A 20,479-nucleotide genomic window follows, 5' to 3' on the forward strand; every position below is an offset into this window, starting at 1 on the left:
TCGATGAGCAACCAAACAAGTGGTGGTACTTTATAATCCCATTATTCTGAATCAAGGTGCACCTTATTTCACTTCTGTTGTAAAGAGATAATGACTTCTCCTCTACTTCAGAAAGTCTGAATAAGTCTGAAACTGACATTAATTACGGTGAACAATGGCACTGTAATAAACTTGTCCGTGGGGCTATTGTCTCTGCCACTGTTAATTTTTTGAATGCAAAACAATGATATAGTTTTTTACTCATTTTAAAGAACAAGTTCAGCATTTGGGCATATTATAGGAAAGGCAGGCAACTGCTTTGGGCCCCAGGCCAGTGTGAGACCCCCCCAGGGGCTGACAAATCTGAAACTACAGCAGCGGTAATGAGCGAAGTTTGCAGTGACAGAGAGACCCGACTTCCTGTCTGACTTCACTCACGCCTCCTCGTGCCGTTCATGCCTCTGTTTAAACAAACCAAATGACAACAACGAAGGCAAGTCAGCGAACATGAAGAAGAGTAATCCTTCTGGGAGTGAAAAAGGAAAGAAGAAAAAAGAGGAAGAGGAGAGAAACAAAGCAAGAAATTTAATTTTTTCCACTGGCCTATATGTTTATAGCTTTCCCCTTTTTACATTGTTCTGTTTTAGCAGATATATTTACACTTTGAAAACAACAGTAATGAAAACTTTTGAATTAAAAATAAAAAGTTGGCATTTTGCATCATTTCTGTTGTGTCAGATTAAGATTGAAGTGGGTGTCACATTTTTAACGAGGTGTTATAATTTCCAATTTCTTTTACAACATGTAAACGTGTTCAAAAAAAACGTTGGGGTTTTGATGTTGTTTATTTGTGGGTTGAGTTCTCGGTATAACGTGGTACTAGTCGTCTTATACATATACATGTGCAACATGAAGAATTAAGTTGCTTTTCTATGATTTCTATTATTTTGACATTTAGTTTGTGTGTTTAATCAAGTTATGATTTTAAGAGCCGTCTCCCAAAGTAACTACAATACACACTAAGCTATCCACTCAACCTCCTCCTTTAGTACTCAATACCACCTGATCTCTACTTTCATATATAATGGAGTCACCAGGCTTTTGCACTTTAGCCTCCATAATATACTGCAGGCTACGTTATTTTGGGAACTGAGTGGAAATAGTAATGCTGTCATTCTCTGTACACATTTAGATGATGGGTTGATGTGAGATTTCAGTTGAAACAGGAAGAAAAAAGCCTCTTTACTCACCAGTAGAGCTGGGCAATATAAGATTTTTTCATATCATGATATGTTTTCTTCATTTCAGGCGATAACGATATCTATCACGATATAAGCCAAATAACTATATTTGTAAGATTTAAATGTGCCGTTGCTCACAAGTAAAATGTGAAATAATCAGCAGCTTGTTTTTATTTAAATATTTATTTCCCATAATAAGTTCAACAGGGTAGATGTACTAAAGAAACATGAGACTTTTTCAGATAAAGGCAAATATTGCAAACTACACAAAAGGCAGCCGCTAAAGCGTTTAAGTTTCAAAATAGAACAAACGAAACAGACTAAATTGTCAATTCCACTTAGAAACAAAATATTAATTCTAAAAATAAATCTTAGTTTGTTTTACAGAAGAACAGACAAAACTGACTAACTTTTGTCAATATCAAATAAACTGAGAACTAAAAGGAAATTCTCAATCTCTCCTTGTTGTATAGCTGAGCTTTTCAAACAGTTTTAACAGTTACTTTAGTCTGACAAAAGCCGAATGACGAATTAACGCTTCCAGTCAGAGACTGAGGCTACGTCCACACGTACACGGGTATTTTTGAAAACGGAGATTTTCCGTTTTCATTTTAAAAAATAATCCCGTCCACACATAAAGGCAGAAATGAAGGAAAACGCTGCTATGAACATGCCAAAGCAGCAGATGGAGCTAGATTCCTAACCGTGCAGAAATGTTGGCCAATCAGAAGTGTAGAAGCCTCGGTGGGAAAAAGTAAACAAAGCTGGGGCATAGAAGCAGAACCGAGTCGTATGTGTGGAGGGACAGTAACTGTGTGTATATGTAAGCATTTAAACACTGCAGAGAGTAGAATTAACAGTAACAGTATTGTAGAAATTCATTTCACCGAAACAATAACGTGGCGCACAGTGTGACGTCAAAAAATGCGCACACCTTTGACGCTGCGTTTTCTCCGTTTTTCTAGTCCACATGTAAATGCAAAAACAGATTTTTCAAAAATATCCACTCTGGCCGGAGTTTTTAAAAATCTTCGTTTTCAGTGACCAAAAACGCTGTTTACGTGTGGACGAAAGGTGCAAACGCATAGAAAAATCTGCGTTTTCAAAAATACCCGGGTGCGTGTGGACGTAGCCTGAGCATGCACCAGTTTATTGTATTTCCAGACTTGCTTTCGGCACAATTTACAGTGAACGCTACTCTGTTTTTTGTCAGACTTGAAATAGCCGAAATACCTTCACACTACGGAACTTCTGTGGCTCTTCTGTTCGACAATCTCTCCGGCATTGGAACCATCATCTGTTTTCTATTCGGTAACCTTCGGTCACGCTCGGTTGATTTTTCTAGTCGGCACACTCATTTCCTCCATTACCCGGGCGGTACGGTGGCTGGCTGCTTCCCAAACAAATACACATGTGCGGTTTGGCACTTGTGCTGTACGTAACAAGTCACGCGACGTGACGCTGCGGCTGTGATTGGTTCGGCTCTGCGCTACTGAATTTGGATTGGCTGACTTTTTTTTTTTTTTTTAAGAGGACAAGAGCGGCGAGGTCTATCGCAATAGTTCAATTTTTCTATCGAGAAAAAGTTATATCGCAATACATATCGTTATCGTTCTATCGCCCAGCTCTACTCACCAGTAACCAAACACTCTACTGCTTCTGTTTTCAAGGAAAGTGTTTAATATGCTTAAAATGTTTCTGTTATTCTTTAAACTGGTTAAGTCTAATTGTTGAATGTTGCCATTGTGTTTCTTAAATTTGTACAGTCTTAGTTCAAGCAGTAGGATCAAAGCCATTCCTTTGATCCTGACCACCTCTCCAACCACTCTGTGCTGGGGGAGGTTTTATTGTAGATACATCCTATCTGAAAGATCTGTTTCTTTTGATGTAAGCTTCCTGGGTTTATGACCCTGACACACACACACACACACACACACACACACACACACACACACACACACACACACACACACACACACACACACACTCTTACAGAAGTTCACACATATACATAAAATGCTTTGTCTGTCTTAGAACCAAGGGGGCGTGGCTTTGTTCTGACGTGTTTTGTGTGAACTGTCTCTCAATAAATGGTAGCAGGAGGAGGTCAGATCTGGGGGTCATTTTCGTGGTGGACACAGACGAGGCCTCCCTTGCGCAAATAATCGATCGATCGACTGTCTTGTTTTCTTCATGATGAATAAGTCTCTAGAATTAGCGGGGCTTGTGGAAACACAGACCCAACAAAACTCTTCTGTATTCTTGGTGTCTCTGGTGATTTTTACATGATTTAATCAGCAGTAATTGATCATCGGTGCAATCTTGTGAACCAGTGAAGCACTGGACAAATTGGATGTAATGAACCATGTCTGTTTAAAAAAAATGCAAAGGCATGTCCTTTTTTAAGAACTCAGCCATGGATCATTTCAACCTCCAGAAAGTCTTTCTCAGACTTTACCAGAGTAGCTTTGTTCGTTTTACAGTATCACACAAAGCTATAAGTAATTCTTATAATGGGACATAGTGAAGCTTTAAGCTAATAGGGCTTAAAGCCACTTTTTCTTGATCAGCTATCCTTCACAAGTTTAAGTTATGGAGAGCTGGTGGGCGGGGTATTGTTTTTAATCAGCTCTTGCTGACATCATACAGATCTAAGACAAACAAAAAGCTGTCAAAACAGAGTTTAGAGCATTAAAAAGCCTGAGCTTTAACGTCACGGACATGTCTTTTTGGTATCTCGTTATTTCAACCTCCGAGGAAAAGGGACTGGTTGCTGACCCTGGAAAAAAACAAGTGTATTCTCTGACCTGGTTGTGTGGGTTTGCTGGGTAAAGGTAGTTGCAAAAAGGATGCTGCATCAAAAACCTGTTTGTAATCTCTTAATTACTGTTCACTATCAGAGTAATCTGTACAGGCTTGATGGTTGCCTGCAGCTTGCATGGAAGATGCAGATTTGTCTGCAAACACTTGATAATTAACCACAAAGCGGTAATGAAACTTGAAAAAGAGCGATGTAAACCAAACCAGGTGACTTCTCTCTTTCAAAGTCAAACTTCTTTCTGGTTTGTGTTGTCCTCTGCTTAGTAGGCGAGTGTTTGTAGATGAGTTGGTGCCTTCTCTGCAAACTACACAGCAATAGTCTAGCAGCTAAAACAATCACGAGGTTTTCAGTGCAGCACCATACACCACTTTGCAACCAATTTCACCAACCTCTCACTACCACACAGTTACACACTTTTCCCCTTAGCAGCTGGTCATTACCATGGGGTCATGGTTTCCAGGCCTGCATGACTGGAGCAACCACTCAAAACCAGGTGGTGAATACTCATTTTTTACTCTTTACTGGTGGTTGCCAGGTGGTTATCAATCGATCTCCATGCCTGTGTGACGGTTGCTGGAATGTAAAGGAGGCTGCACTTTAGGACTGCTTGGCCAGTGTTATCAAAGGTTTAAAGGGTTACGGTCTCACTACAGTTGTAGATACCACGCTATAGAAAATCCACTGCATGGAGTGAATCCATACATGCATGGGGAGAATATGCAAATTCTACACAGAAAGGTCCCAGCTGGCTGGTGGAGTCAAACTCAGGACATTCTTTGAGGGCATACTGTTGAACACTGCACCACCTTCTTAGATAATGTTTGCTTTAATTTTGTTTGAGAGAATTTAATGTCTAGAATAAAAGCAGCTTAACACATGTGGGCTGACTGAAGGCTTTCATACACTGAACCAGGAATGTTGCTCAGCTCAAGCGTTCATGCTATTTTTTACCGTTTGTTTTTGCTGTTTTTGCTACCAGGAATCTCATTTCTCACAAGCCAAAAGGACGGATTTTAAAACAATTTTCCAGCTGAACAGCTGTTTACCCACACAGCAAGATTTCCTGGGAAAGAGGCTGGGGATTATTAGCAAGTCATCCCACTCACTGAATTATGCTCTTAACACAGAGATGAACTTACTGTATCATCTTGAAATAGGAAGATGAATCCAATTCAAAAGTGTAGGGGAGCTGAAAATGTACTGATTAATGTACTAACAGATTCTTTTAGTGACTCACACTCATGGAAAACAAACAATGATCTTACAAATGATGTCCTTTTTAAAGCAGGCTATTTGCGCAGCATACACAGAACAATGTTATCATTAAATATGAAATATGTTTCTGGTGACCTAATGAGTGAAATGATCATAATCGACGTTCTCATAGGGCTGTTTTGCATTTCCAACTCCTGAGGGATGTAGCTGGCCTTTTAGTAGCTAATGCTGCAGTATGTTCACCCCATAGGTGCTAGTTTTGTCAGTATGTTGTTTAATGATGGCTGAAATGAGCTTCCTGTTGAATTATAAAACAAAAGGTCAGTGGAAAAGTAGAATTCTCTGTAGGGTTGTCAGGATAAAGATCTCCTTCAGTCATCTGATCCATTTAAAAATATGCATTATAGAAGCTTTAGCGCTTTATCAGCCACAAACAGTATTGATGTTCACGCAGCAGTCATTAAATTGACTGAACAATATGCAGTCTTTAGTTGTTGTTGAAATGTTTAAACTAAACAGAAAAGACCCCGCAGAGATTCTCCTAAAGGAAAATCTGTTTTTGTTCATTCCACTCTTCCCTGATGTGTGACTTAGCGCTGCTTTATTTTTTAATGTTTTCTAATCAGCTCTAAAAATCATGCTTTCAGTATTCATGCACTTGTTTATCCGTCCACTTCATTATGTACACCTTTAACTGCTGGATAATGCAGATATTTAATCAGCCGACCAAATTATTATTATATTTACACATTTTGAAATGGTCAAAAACGACCTCCTAAAGTTCAAACCAAGCATCAGAACCGGAACTTGGTGCCAGACTAGCTGGTCTGAGTATTTCTGAGTATCCTGGGATTTTCACACACAACCATTTCTAGGATTAACAAAGAATGACCTTACGAAGAGAACATATCTGATGAGCAGCAGCTGTCTGCTTTAATCTGATTAATTATTAGACATTAGTAACTCAAATAAGCACTCATTTCTACCAAAGTATGTAGAAGAGCACCTCTGAATGCACAACACACCTTGAAGCAGATGTGGTGGAGCAGCCGAAGACCACACTGGGTGACACTCAGTGTCAGCTAAGAACAACAAACTGAAACTCCAGCATGGATCATCCAGCTTTCTGGGATATATTTTCTTGGCACTCTTTGATCCTCTTAGTACCTACTGAGCATTGTTTAAACACTAACCTATTGTTGCTGGCCATTTCCATGCCGTTATGATCCCAGTGTACTCATCTCCTCATTCACAAAATTTATTTCACTTCAAACTGGTTTCTTGGACATGTCAGTGAGTTCCCTGTACTCAAATAGCCTCCACAGTAAGCAGATCTGAATACAAAAGAGCACGCAACAGGAGATTCACATCATGGATCTGAGGCTGAGAAATCTGCAGCACCTGTATGATGCTATCATGTCAACATGGACCAGAGTCTCGGAGGAATGTCTCCAGCACCTTGTTTGAATATGTGCAATAAAGAAATTGGACAGTTCTGTAGACAAAAGGGGTCCAACCCAATACTAGTAAGGTGCACCTACCAATATCTGTGAGGGATCATTTAGAAAATGTACTTTTAAGTAATAATTCAAACAAACTGCAGCAATGATATAATCTTCATGAGGAAGGTCCATGTCTACTCAATTTTGCGGGACAGTCCATCACTGCAATCAAGCCAAAAGACACGTTATAAATTTTTGTGAGATGCCGTTAGTATTCATAAAGTAGCAAGATTTTATAGTGAGAACGACCCACTTACTCATCATCCCAACATATACACCATTTCTTTCCCTCTGGCTCTGTATGGGTCACGTGGATATACATTTTATAATTCTAAAATGAGAATAATGTCAAATTAGTTCCCTCTTTAAAACGTAGCCTGATTCATCTGAACCAGAAATGTGTTTGGTGCAAAAACCGGGATGTGTGTTCCCGATCTGGTCGAGCTGGCCTCTGTCCCAGACCTTCTGTCAGCTAATGTTGTCGTTCCTTCATCACTGGCTGTAAGTCAGCACCCATTACCTCTTTGAGCCACCCTTCCACTTTCCCCGGCCACCCTCTCGCCCTGCTTCTAATCACTGCCAACATCAGCACAGGAATGCTAATGGCACCTGTTATGGGACGACTCTGAGCTGACTGTTCCCCAAAATAATAACCGACTCCCACGTTCTCTGGGAGCAACAACAGAGCGCTGCCACAGGCATTATTACAGATATAAACTCATCACAGCAGCAGCAATAAAGGTGCTTTAGTAATGATGAGGGGGCATTTGTGTTGATGCCGAGTTTAGGTCATTAACCCTCACGCCAAAACTATAAGCTAATCTTTTATTGCAGTAATGCTGGACAGTACAGTGCGTTTGAAGCCATGCACCATGTTTCCACCCATTCACGGGAGTGTTACAGGCCCAGACGACAACGCCTTGCTGCTGGAATTGAAATCCATCGATCTGAGGAAAGGAACAGCAACTGAAAGCAAAAAACAGAAAAAACAGAATAAATTATTTTTTTCTGCTGGCACATTATTGATCAGGCATGTTCTGGGGCCTTTCCTCAAAGGTTCTACAGAATGATGGAGGAAGTGAGTAACAAAGAAAGGGAGATGAATTGAAAGTAGAAGTTGGGATGAAACAATTTAAATAATCACTCTAAAAGTTGGGAAAGAAATCCTCTGTGTTTCTATTAATTCCTCTCTCTCACCAGAGTTATTACCGTCTGACTCTTAATTACTTTGTGGACCATGGTAAGTCGATGCTTTTATCCTGAGAAGGACTTTTTTTCTTTTTTGTCAAACATGAAGAAGCTCTTCACACAAGCTCATTTTTTGAGGACCGCTCTAGAGGATAATTAATGGGTGGGGGATAAAAAAAAACAAAAAAAAAACATGAATAGTAATGTGGCAAATATGGCATTTTCTGAGCACCCTCCACTCTTTTCTCTCCTTCATCTTTCCTCAGGGAGCACTTACTGTGTTTGACAACCAGCGTAATTCATTTGTAGACGGCTGTTAAAAATGGATGTGCGCTTAATCATGGAGTTACAGTGTGAGAGGTTTGTTTATCTCTGTCCTCACTCTCATATGTTCCCAGAGGTTGAACTGCTCTGCAGTGGATGTTCAGGAAAAGAGTACACCCCCCCGTCATGTGTATTTTCCCTACGGATGTGTGTACGCGTGCATCTTCCTGTTTATTCATGCGTCGCAGGGCCACGTTAGATAAATTCACAGCCATTTGCCCAGAATGGATGGCCGCTATTAACGAGGCAGGGTCTACATCATTTGGCCAGATAACACTACAGGCTGTGATGGCTTTGCCTATTGCATTACTACACAGCAGCGAACCCTGTAATCATCACAATTCTTCAATCGATGAGGCGTCTATTCAGTGCTCCAGTTCACAAATCGACTCCTTAGCCTGTAGCTCACCCATTCATCCCTCTCTTTCTGTTACTGGCCCGACATGAAAGCTGAAAACACTCTGCTGCCTTTGGTGCCGCATTATGCCCCCATTTCCATGGCTTTGGGGCATTCAGCCTTTGGATAGAAAATAGCACTGGATTGTTTAACCTAGGCATTGATAATGTGGCAGATGGCTGCTCTTTGAGGACACCGAGCACAATAATTCCATTAAGTGTTTAGCTCCACATCAGCACAGAGGCCAGCGTTTGCTTCCTCAGCGTCAGTTTACCAGAATTCACTGCATCTCCCCATGAGAAGATGCTTATTTCTGCCTGCGTGGACATGCACAGCAGGGATGGATGATAACCATGCTTCCATGAAAGTGGAGCCGACAGAGAGGATACTTGAGGAGATGCACCAGTGATTCCTCTTTTGTTTGTTGGGAAATGCGAGGTGAAGTGCTAAAATAATGCAGTTATGTGGTTTTCTCCCTTTGCCCAATTCTCTGGACATTCATTAGAGTATTTCTATCATTCATGCCCAAACTGGACCATTTCGAATTAACCCATTGTCCTCATCCACATGGACTAATGATATAGATGCACATCATGCAGATCATGCTGCTATGGGTGATCAGAAACCTCTGAGAGTCCCTGAAGTGTATTGGGAATCAATTCCCAATACTCTCAAAACTCGTCTATATCATGTTCTGTTAGTTTATGCTCTGGAGCGTGATTATGAGCAGGACCTTAATGGAGGGGTGATGCTTTGGCTGTGATTTACAGCCCAGCTTCGTTTACAATAATGGATATAATGTAGGAAGACCCAAGTGAGAAGATGGAGAAGAGATGATGATAAATAATGAAAGTAATTTAGACAGAAAAGTCATGTTGACTGCAAAATGCAATGTATCGCTTTGCTTTAACAAAGAAACAAAAGAATTGTAACATTCGAGACCACACTCACAGAAATCAGTGCATTATCCTAATTAATCCAACTAGCAGATCAACAAATCTCTGAATTTCCCTCCGTCTGTTCTCTACCCATCTCCAAAACCAGCTCTTCAATCTATTTCAGACTTGGCAAATGCATTCCTCAAGACCCAAATAAGTGCAGTGCCAAATTTGAAGTTATTGGATGAGCGGTTCTTGTGTTTTTGGTCTCCATTGCCAACATTTCCTCAAGAGGGACTGCTGGCTGCTTCACTGTGTGTGTGGGGAAAATCAAACATATATGCAAGCATGTTTTCTTGGCCATCGCAATGGGAGTCTCCATCCACACTAATGCATTCCCATGCTTAACCCTAAATGTTATTCTCACAACTAATCACCAAACCTTTAGCCTATCCTTTATCGTCTTATTTTCAAGTAATTAGCTGTTTTTGGTTTGCTGAGCCAAATGTTACTCAGTCGTGTTGTTTGGATGAGAAGATCTCTGCACAATCTGCACAGCTACATTTTAAGTAGACAAACAAACTGTGTGCAACCGCCGTTATTCAAGGAGTGCTTCCTTATAAAGTGCTGCAGAAGAATGCTCCTGCAGTAAGGTAACAATCTAGTGAAACTTGCACACAGTGATGACCTAATAGGTCACAAATGTCAAGGTCATATTTGTTGTTCTACAGATTAAAAAAATACTTAAAACAAATCAAAGCTTCAATTAGTTTCCTGGCTGGTTTTGCTCATTTCAGTTTGTTTGTTAAAGTTTTATTTGGCTGCTTTAAATACGCAATACCTGTCCTGTGAATTTTAAAGCCATTAAATGCCTCAAAAACACTTCTGTTTTGTTTGTAGCCCGAGGCTTTTACTTCTCCATTCCTTGGGGACCAGGGGATGCTTAGAAAAAATGTCATCCCTGCTGCGCTGTACAGCTGTCTGTGTTATGTAACAGTAACTTTGCCTGTATGTGATGCGTTCAGGGGACATTTGTAAGTTACAGGTACTAAAAATAACATTGGTTACACTCGCCAAACGAGCACTCAGTCATAATGATAACAAACAACGATTACTCAGTGACAGGAGGTCATTTTATCTACAGGTGACAGTGTTGTTTTAGGCATTACTGCCACCTTATTTATTTATTTATTTATTTATTTATTTATGCTTGTTTTAAAGATGCAGAACATAATTTTCTTTTTGGAAAAACATAATCAAGAGAGGAATGCCCTTAAGAAGATCAGTTCGTTTAGATGAACCTCGTTATTTTAAGTAACATACAAGCATCTGTACACCTGATCATTCATTTATCCTCTTCTGCAGTGTGGCGCTGAAGCTTCTCCCAGCTGCCAAAGGACAAAAGTTGGCGTACACGTGGACATCTCATCAGTCTATTGTTTTGCTGAATATCAAAGATATCAATAAAGAACCTCAAACTGCCTCAAGCTTCCTTTGGGGTGTGTGCTGTATGAATGTACTGTAAAAGTGCTTGGACTTCTTGTTTAGAAACAAATGTGTGAGCTGTATTCAAGTTCGCATTAGTTGATCCTGCTGTTTTTAATGTACTCATCCAACATGGTACACTGCCTATGGGTGTCTTCTTGTGTGACATTGTTTGACGTTAGCAGGTCAGGTGTAACCTCCACAGTGCTGCCACTACAGATGGCTCATTAGACTAGTGTTTGATACAACCTCCCCCCCTACCCTCTTGCGCTCCACTCCAGTAACATCTCCCATCCCTCCATCCTGCTGTCACCCTTCTTTCATCAGTCTAACACTGTACCAGCTGCTGCACGTCTAACAGACACAAAAGTTCACAGAGGGAAAGAAGGCAAGAGCTGTGCAACATATTGCACTACGACAACTGCAAATAAATATTTTATGTTGCAGTTAAATGATGTCCACACCATAGGAGAGTGAAATGCTCACCTATATCACCTGGGTATACATCACTAAATAAAAAAGGGTCATTCAACACATAGTTCTAGTCTAGAGATCTTTAGTTGCTCAATAACTGCAGAGGTCCAGTCAAATTAGGGAAGATTCTGAAGAGCATTTTACAAAAATGACATCATATAAACCAAATAAATGTAATAAAATTACAGTTTTTACCCATGGTAGTTTTCTTCAAAAGGCAGGAAAAGCAGCGTTCAATGACCACAAAGAGTGTAGTATGCATGTTCAAATTTTATGGCATTTTTCGAGACCCTTAACGCTCCCAGGCGTAAAAAGGTGTCATGAGGGATTTTATGTTTGCTGACTTTATTAAGACTTTTTTTTTTTTTTTTTTAAATAAAAATGCCTTTCTTTAAGAAATGAAAAAAAGGACAATTTGTGTCCGAAACACATCTATTGACCCTAACGGCTTCTCATTTCGCTTTTATCAGTTGCTGCCATAGTTTGTAAATGCAGTTTTTTTTTGGCGAGGCAGAGAAATAATCATATTATTTCAGTTTACAGCAATTATATTCATTTTAAGGTGAGTGAGAACATAGCTGTCACACAGAAGTATAGGTTTAATATAAATGACTTAAGTGTAAATGTGCAGTTAAAACAACCCAATAGTGACTTTTGAAGGCTGTCTAGCTAGCTAAACAAACTACCACTGGCAACTGATGTTAACCAAATTAGTCCTAAAATGTAAACGAACTCATAACATTTAATTTCTGAGTTTGTCTTTGGTGATGTACTTTAATACATACAAGTTATAAGTATAAAAGCTATATTGGCAAAGGCTTTGAAAAAGACCATGATTTGGTTATATGTGGAGGAAAATGGCGCCAGTGTGTACGGCAAGCCGTCTTCGCTCCTCCGAGCTTTTTCTGTTGTTAGCTATTCTATTTTTTGTATGCTTCCGGGATGGAACCACACTAATTGTTTATGATCGTCAAACGCTGCTGGATCTCCGACCTTTGAAACATCAACCTGCATATCCGTATTGGAAGCCGGGAAGCGACATCCCGTTTCCTAAAGACACGACTACATGCATACGCTGCTTGCCTTTCTTCCCCCCCGCCAAGAAACGGCCCAGACGACGGGGAAAACGGAGCGGCATCCGGATTCGCATCAAAACCTATTTGAAACTACATGGTGTAACCAACTATCACACCATCTCGGATATCTTTCAACCTTTATTCTCTTCCCACGATCAGCACACCATCAGACTACTTCGTCATCGATGGACCCGCCAAGTCGGACAACTCGCTAACCCGGAACTACCAGTCGTCCACCCCCCAATTAGAAGCTGGATGCGGGCTCGTGGTGGTGGCGTAAACCACAGCAACCTACGTCCGCTGAGACGTGTTCCGAATAACGATGAGTTGACTACGATTCAGATGGCTGTGCTGAACACCAGATCGTTGGCGAACAAATCTTTTATCTTGAATGATTTTTTCCGTTCCTCCGAGCGGGACTTCTTATTCCTGACAGAAACCTGGATCCGGCCCGGTGAGTCTGTCCCCCTATCGGAATTTCTCCCACCAGAATGCACCTTCATCAGCACTCCTAGGACTTCGGGCAGGGGGGGAGGGCTAGTCACGGCTTTTAAAAACAAATTTCGTGTGCGACAGCTTCCCCCTGCCATATTCTCTAGCTTTGAGGTGCAGTTACTTGAGCTGATCTGCCCCTCCCCGATCCTCTGTGCGGTAGTATATCGCCCACCAAAAGTCAATAAGGATTTTATCCACGAGTTTGCTGATTTTCTAGGAAACCTTTTGGTTAACTATGATTATACTCTCATTACTGGCGATTTTAATATTCATGTTTGTTGCGAGTCGGACCCACTGGTCAAGGACTTTCTAGCCCTCATAGACGCTTTTAACCTTACCCAGTGGGTCAGCAAACCAACCCACATTAAAGGCCACACGCTTGACCTGGTACTATCCTACGGTCTGGACATCTGCATCACAGACATTTACAATCCTGGGATTTCGGACCATTTCCCGGTTTTGTTTAATGTCAATGTGTGCAATTTGGAGCTGAAACGTGAGGGTCCTGTGCAAAACCTACGCATGATTAATTCGGAGACTATTATTCAGTTTTCTATGGCTCTGACTGACTCTGCCTTCTGCGAAGCTAACTGGGATACAGCTACATCGGTTAACGATCTCGCTAACTCCTTTATCGCCACCTGTACTTCTATTTTAGACACTGTAGCTCCCCTAAAGATCAAACGCCCCAAACCGTCCCGCCAACCATGGATGAATGATCATACCCGTACCCTCAGACGTGAATGCCGCCAAGCGGAGAGGAGATGGAAGAAAGACAAACTTCAGATCTCCTTTGACATTCTCCGTAATTGTCTGAAGAAATATCAGAAGGCTGTTAAAACTGCAAAAGCCTCCTTCCTGTCAGAGATCATCGCGATTAATAGCCATAAGCCACAGGTCCTTTTTAGCATTTTTAACTCGTTAATAAATCCACTCTCCACCCAGACCGAGACCTCCCAAGCTTTATGCGAAAAATTCCTAAACTATCTTTCAGATAAGACCACAGCATTAAGATCCTCATATCTACCCATTGAAGACACATCCTTAACGTTCGAATCCCTGGCGGTACTAGAACAGTTTGAATCGGTCTCCTTTTCGACCCTTAAGGAAATAATAGCCCAAACGAAAAATTCTAATTCCCGCCATGATGTGCTTCCTTCTCACATTATTAAAAATGCCCTGAACACTATAGGACCCTGGATTTTACTTTTAATGAATTCATCACTGCTATCAGGCAGCGTCCCCGCTATGTTTAAACATGCAGTTATCCAACCTATTATTAAGAAAAGTAATCTTGACCCAAATGTCCTCTCAAACTATAGGCCGATATCTAAACTCCCCTTTATGGCTAAAGTTTTAGAGAAAATTGTTCTTAAGCAATTGCAATCTTTCTTAGAGGCAAATGGAATCAATGAAAAATTCCAGTCTGGTTTTAAACCCCACCACAGTACCGAGACAGCCTTACTGAGAGTTTTTAATGATCTCCTCGTAACTGTTGATACAGGGCGCCCTGTGGTTTTAGTTCTTTTAGACTTGTCCTCTGATTTTGATACGGTCGACCATGATATTCTCCTTTCAAGGCTTGAACATGTAGTTGGTCTTAGAGGCAAAGTACTCTCGTGGTTTAAATCATACCTAACTGAGAGGTCTTTCTCTGTCTCTATGGGAAATCACTCTTCCTCCTCTGCACCTCTCCGCTGTGGTGTGCCCCAGGGGTCTGTGTTAAGTCCAACACTGTTTTCTCTCTATCTGTTACCCCTGGGAAAAATTTTCAGGAACCACAATATCTCTTTCCACTGCTATGCGGATGATATCCAAATCTACTTCCCTCTAGACCTGGATCTCCAATCCCCGCTATTGCCGTTGCTTAACTGCCTGTGTGACGTCAAAGACTGGCTACTGCATAATTCGCTCACCCTCAACGAAAATAAAACAGAAATGATCGTCTTTGGTAGCCACATGCCGTTGAAACAGCTATCGGAGACCTTAGGTTCTTATGCCAGTCACCTATCGTCTACTGTAAGAAATCTTGGAGTAGTGCTGGACAGTTCCCTCAAATTAGATAAGCAAGTGGCTGCAGTAGTAAAAACCAGCTTCTTTCAACTACGCCAAATTTCGAAGGCAATGCCTTACTTACAATACAAGGACCTTGAAAGGCTCATTCATGCTTTTATAACCTCTAGGCTGGACTATTGTAATTCTCTTTACCTAGGCCTGCAACTGTCCCTCATCCAACGCCTACAATTAGTCCAGAATGCCGCTGCACGCCTTTTAAGCGGCACTAGAAGACAGGATCATATCACTCCTATTCTAGCTAACCTCCATTGGCTTCCTGTCAAATACCATATTGTTTTTAAAATCCTTTTATACACTTTTAAAATTTTAAATAACCTGGCACCTAGTTATCTGATTGACCTTCTTAATTTATATATCCCCTCAAGGGCACTCAGATCCTCTAATCAGGGGCTCCTAATGCAACCAATGTCTCGACTAAAGACGAAAGGGGATCGTGCCTTTGCTTTTGCTGCACCAAAACTTTGGAACAGCTTGCCAGTTGATGTCCGTGCGTCGGAAACTATTCAATCTTTCAAATCACGGTTAAAAACCCATTTGTTTAAGCTCGCCTTTCAAACTACTTAGTATAATTTCCTCCCGGTTCGTGCTTGTTATAATATTACCATCCTATAACTGTATTTCTTTGTTGCTGACTGTTTTCTTTTGTTGTAAATCTGCAAATATGGCTCGTCTGTGAAGCACTTTGTTGTACCTGTGACTCTTAAATGTGCTATAGAAATAAAATTGAAATTGAAATTGGTTGAAAATAAATGAGTCACCACTCCTTAAAAAATATTTTGGTTCCAAGGAGCCACCTGTTTTCCCCCCTAACTCTTTTCAGGTGGTTTTAAGCCACAGTTCTCCAGACCTTCTGAAGTGCTTTAAGAGTTTTTATTCTAGCATTGGCTGTATTTTAACTCAGCTAAGTTTTTGTATTGTAGAGTCAGCACAACATAAGTGCGGGCTTTACTACACAGGAGTGTAGTAAAGTACTGTGTGCCAGGCTAAAGTCGTCACCTAACAGAGGTATGTTACTTCCACTATGGGCTGCATACAAAAGATGAGCATAGCCTCAGATCCATCACTCACTTGTTTTCAGATGAAACCGTAGTTTTTAGCTGCTGCCATGTTGCTGCTATTTTTTATTAGACAAATTAATATTGTAATCTTATATTTTATACCAACAGAAAGTATTTCTCAACCCCACAAAGCAACAGATCTGTCTGATCACTTCTTTAAATCTAGTGAAAGTAAAATATTTTTATTCTAAATAATAGTCTACTTCTCAGGATGTTCCTGATGACTAATTTAATCATTGTTTAATGGGGATTAAAAAAAATGTGAGGTCACTGTCTTAAAACAGTCTCAGTCTTAGAGACTAGGTCCTTACAAATACTGTGTGTATTTAAAGGCTGTTTGAAACCACGAGTTACATTCTTCAGCAGTCCAATCATATTTTAAATGTTGCTGAAATATGTGGCACTTTGCTCCTTAACTTACACATCAGGACATGTGAGTAGTATAACAACAATAAATACGAACAACAGAATGCTTAGAATTACAATAAAACAAAAAAAAAAAAAATAGATGAAGAAATACTAAAATACCAAATGAGAATAGAAAGGAGGCTTTGACCTTTTTAATCCCTCTCCGGTATTGTTATTCCCTGCTGAGCGAGTGGGCAGTGTGGTTTGTGAATGCGATAATAAGGCAGTTATCTAGGATTGTGAAACTGATGCCATAGATGCATCTACACGTCACCAGGAGGTAAATGGGTTTCCTTCAATAGAGAAATGGGGGCAGGTATGCAGATTGCACAAGTTTGATTCAGATATACTAACATACCCCATGGTGACAAGAATAAAACAGGCTGCATGTTTGATCCCAAACACGCTGCCAACGCAGTAAAAGCATACCTGGATAGAAAATAGAATAGAAGTGAATAGAAGTTGTAATGTTTTTGTAACTCCTGCTGCAGGTTTGGATGGAAACCCAGAAGACTTACAAAGGAGGATGGAGATGTTTGGAGCAAATGTTATCCCCCCTAAGAAGCCAAAAAAACTTTTTGGAGTTGGTGTGGGCAGCCCTGCAGGACATCACTCTCATTATCCTGGTTATGGCAGCCATCATTTCGCTTGGCCTTTCTTTTTACCATCCACCCAGTGCTGAAAGACACAGTGAGTATATTTAATTTACTCAAAATAAGGAAGGCGTTTAGATTTTTGTAAGCCAGAGTCTCGAACAGAAAAGCACAAAGCAGTTTTTTCCAGCAGGCTTAGCAAGAGGCGTGTGACACTGCACTCATGGTGTGTGTGTGTGTGGTGTTCAGAAGTGCCTGTTCATCAAAGTAAACTTTCAGCCTGTGTATATAATAATAATAATAATAATAATAATGGATTGGATTTATATAGCGTTTTTCAAGGCACCCAAAGCACTTTACAATACCACTATTCATTCACTCTCACATTCATACACCCTGCAGACTGCGGCATTGAGCTACCGTTGTGGAGAATGAAGGTGAAGCAGAGGCTGAATGGATCGAAGGCGCTGCCATTCTCCTGTCTGTAATGGTTGTGGCACTAGTGACGGCCTTCAATGAGTGGAGTAAGGAAAAGCAGTTCCGTGGCCTCCAGAAGTGCATTGAATAGGCGTAGAAGTTCACAGTGATCTGGGGGGTGGGGGCAGATGATCCAGATCAAAGTGTCCGAGATCATGGTTGGTGATATAACACAAGTCAAATATGGTAAGAAATTTGATTTCACACAGCTGGTGTTGTCGAAGCATGATTTCTACGAGTCACTCACTCCAACACTCTCTTATCAGACCATCAGTAATGATACCAGAGATGTTATTTATTTAATGCTTCACTTTAAAGAATATATATTAACTTTGATTTCCCCAAACCCCATCAGAAAATATGACATGAAAGAATAAAAATCTCTTTTACAGGTTATTTACTTGAACACATGTCAGTCTGTACCAGCAAGATAGTTTTAACATCCATCTGTAGACGAAGGTTGATTCTTAGCTAGTTGAGCAATTTAATTATCTCTTTATATTAAATTTCTCCAATCTGAGTGATTCTGCTCATGCTTGAATTAATAACAGCTAAAAGGTTACACATTATCATAAAGACTAGGTTGGTGCAGAATGTCATGTAAGAAAGTGCAAGACAGCAAAGAAAACTACTTTCGGCTGCTTTCTTATTCACAAGAGGTTTTCACCTGGGTAACTCATGCTTGATTTACTGCGAGTGCCTGATGCAACCCTGAAGGGATTTATATCTCCTTCCAGGATCCAAATGGGGACCTTTTAACTTTTTAGGCAAAAAACAAGCCAAAGACACCAACGAAAAAAACCCAAAACCCAAACAAACAAAAAGTTAATCACGTGGCGAAACAGTTATTACCTCTAGGTGTTGGCATTCCAGGTGACCTCCTCCCTGCTGACGGTGTCCTGATTCAGGGCAATGATCTTTTTTTTTTTTTCTTTCCCGCCTGTCCCATTTGGTTCTTTAGCCATCAGAATTGTTGTCTGAAGACCAACAAGGATACCCAATGGATTTACTTTGCCAAATGGATCATCGTGGCATTGCCGTATTGGTCCATTTGGTCGATCTTTGTTTTTATTATTTATTATATTTTATTTTCAGATGTTACAGACGGGACAGACATGAGTGAGAGATAGGAAAGGGAGAAAGAAAGAGGAAGGAAAGGAAAAACAGAAGGGGAGAGGGACAGTGAGAAAGGGGGGGAGAAAAAAAAAATCTCCTAGATCACCTGTTGAGAGAAGAATAGAAAACAAGCAAAAAAGACAAAAAAAAAAAAAGAAACAAAGCAACATACTAAACACAACACCATCGCATTAATCTAGCTAAGTGTAAACAGCAGTAAATACTAAATATTCAATGTTGTTGTGCAGCACGCAGGACAGATGTGCTTCGAAGTAGCAGCCAAGAAAGGTGTAATTTGGGTCTACGAGCAGTGAACACCCGTGTGCATACCTGTGTGGATCAGCGCGCTTGTATTCCAAAGGTTTCTCCATGTAACGATCTGCTAGGGAGTGTGGGGGGGCCACAGCCCCGTCCTCCAGGGTGTGAGGCAGGTATGGAGGAGATCAAAACTCCAGACATCCAGAGGCCCCCAGAACACAAGAAACCATGGAAGACCAACAGAGGGGCAGCCGCGCCACTGTTCCAGTAAGAGCTGAGGAGAGTCCCAGATGAGGGTTCACTCAGCAGCCGCGGAGCAGAAGCCAGGGGGAGTTGCAGTGACGCGCCCGTGAGCTCCGCCGGCCGCCAGCTGTGCCTGAGTGACCGAGCCCCAGGCCGAGAGGCCGGGGGCACCCCACCCCCGAAGGGGCCCGAGCGAGCCCCAGGCTCCAGGCCCCGATAAGCGGCCGCCAAGGAGTGAGCCGGTGTGTACCTGGGCGCCCACCCCCAGACACAAAGAACCACCAACGCACCGACACCTGAGGGAGTCCGCCACAGGCAGGGGAAGTGGTGGTAGGTGGAGATAGGCCTCCAAACCTTGGAGGGCCTGAGATGTCCCCAGAGAGGTGGCGTCTGATACCCAACCTGACATATAGACACAGACATGCAGGCACACACAGACACAAACATCCATTCCCCCCCTCATGCTCTCATATGCACTCACTCCACACTCAACCAACGTGGAGACAGACATAAAGAGACGCTGTACACACGATCACACTCCCCAAGCGTACTCTACAAACCGGGTCTAGGTACCCTTGCCCCTGGAGGGGGGAACTGCACCCAGACCCAGGTGGTGTTACCCTTTTCCCTGCGGTGGGGAGAGGCAGACCACCCCGACTCCGTAGCAGCAGGGAGGCCCCACACTCCAGACCGCAGTCGGACGGCCAACTCCACCTAGCCCTCCCGCTCCAGCAGGCCGCAGAGAATGGGGGTGGGAGAAGACTCCAAACCTCCCTCCACCCGCTCATTGTAGTGTTGATGCATGTGTGTTCTAAGGTGCAATTAAAACCCAGGAGGGCATGGAGCTACCTGCCAAGGAGCAGCAGGTAAGCGCATAGTCCCTCCTGATAGCCCTCAATGTCTAAGTGTATTTAAAATTGAGAGGTGGGCAACGACGCCAGGGGTGAGGTTTACACCCTGATGGTAATTTGGACTCCGTGATTGTGCCCACCCCCAAGATCCTATATGTATGTGTAATGAGAGTGTGAATAATGTGAATGTCTAAGTTGTGGGATAAAATTGAGGCAGAGGCAGCCAGAAGGGGACAGGGGGGGGGGGGGGGGGGTAGCCTCCTCTGCACCCTGGTGACATACCCCTACTCCAAGGCCCTGCATGTGTGGGTGGTTGTGGTGGAG

At 41.8% G+C, this 20,479-nt stretch overlaps 1 pseudogene; it reads left to right on the forward strand.

The window, feature by feature from the left end:
• Positions 1 to 7,178: 7,178 nt before the first annotated feature.
• The window catches only part of LOC147306666 (plasma membrane calcium-transporting ATPase 1-like), a 43,361-nt pseudogene continuing 30,060 nt past the window's right edge, over positions 7,179 to 20,479 (forward strand).

This window comes from Aulonocara sp. 'chitande type north' Nkhata Bay, linkage group LG19 (assembly GCF_057382095.1).
Source record: "Aulonocara sp. 'chitande type north' Nkhata Bay isolate Kocher_YH1m ecotype deep benthic linkage group LG19, A_spYH_male_GT1.1, whole genome shotgun sequence".
NCBI classification, from domain to species: Eukaryota; Metazoa; Chordata; class Actinopteri; order Cichliformes; family Cichlidae; genus Aulonocara; species Aulonocara sp. 'chitande type north' Nkhata Bay.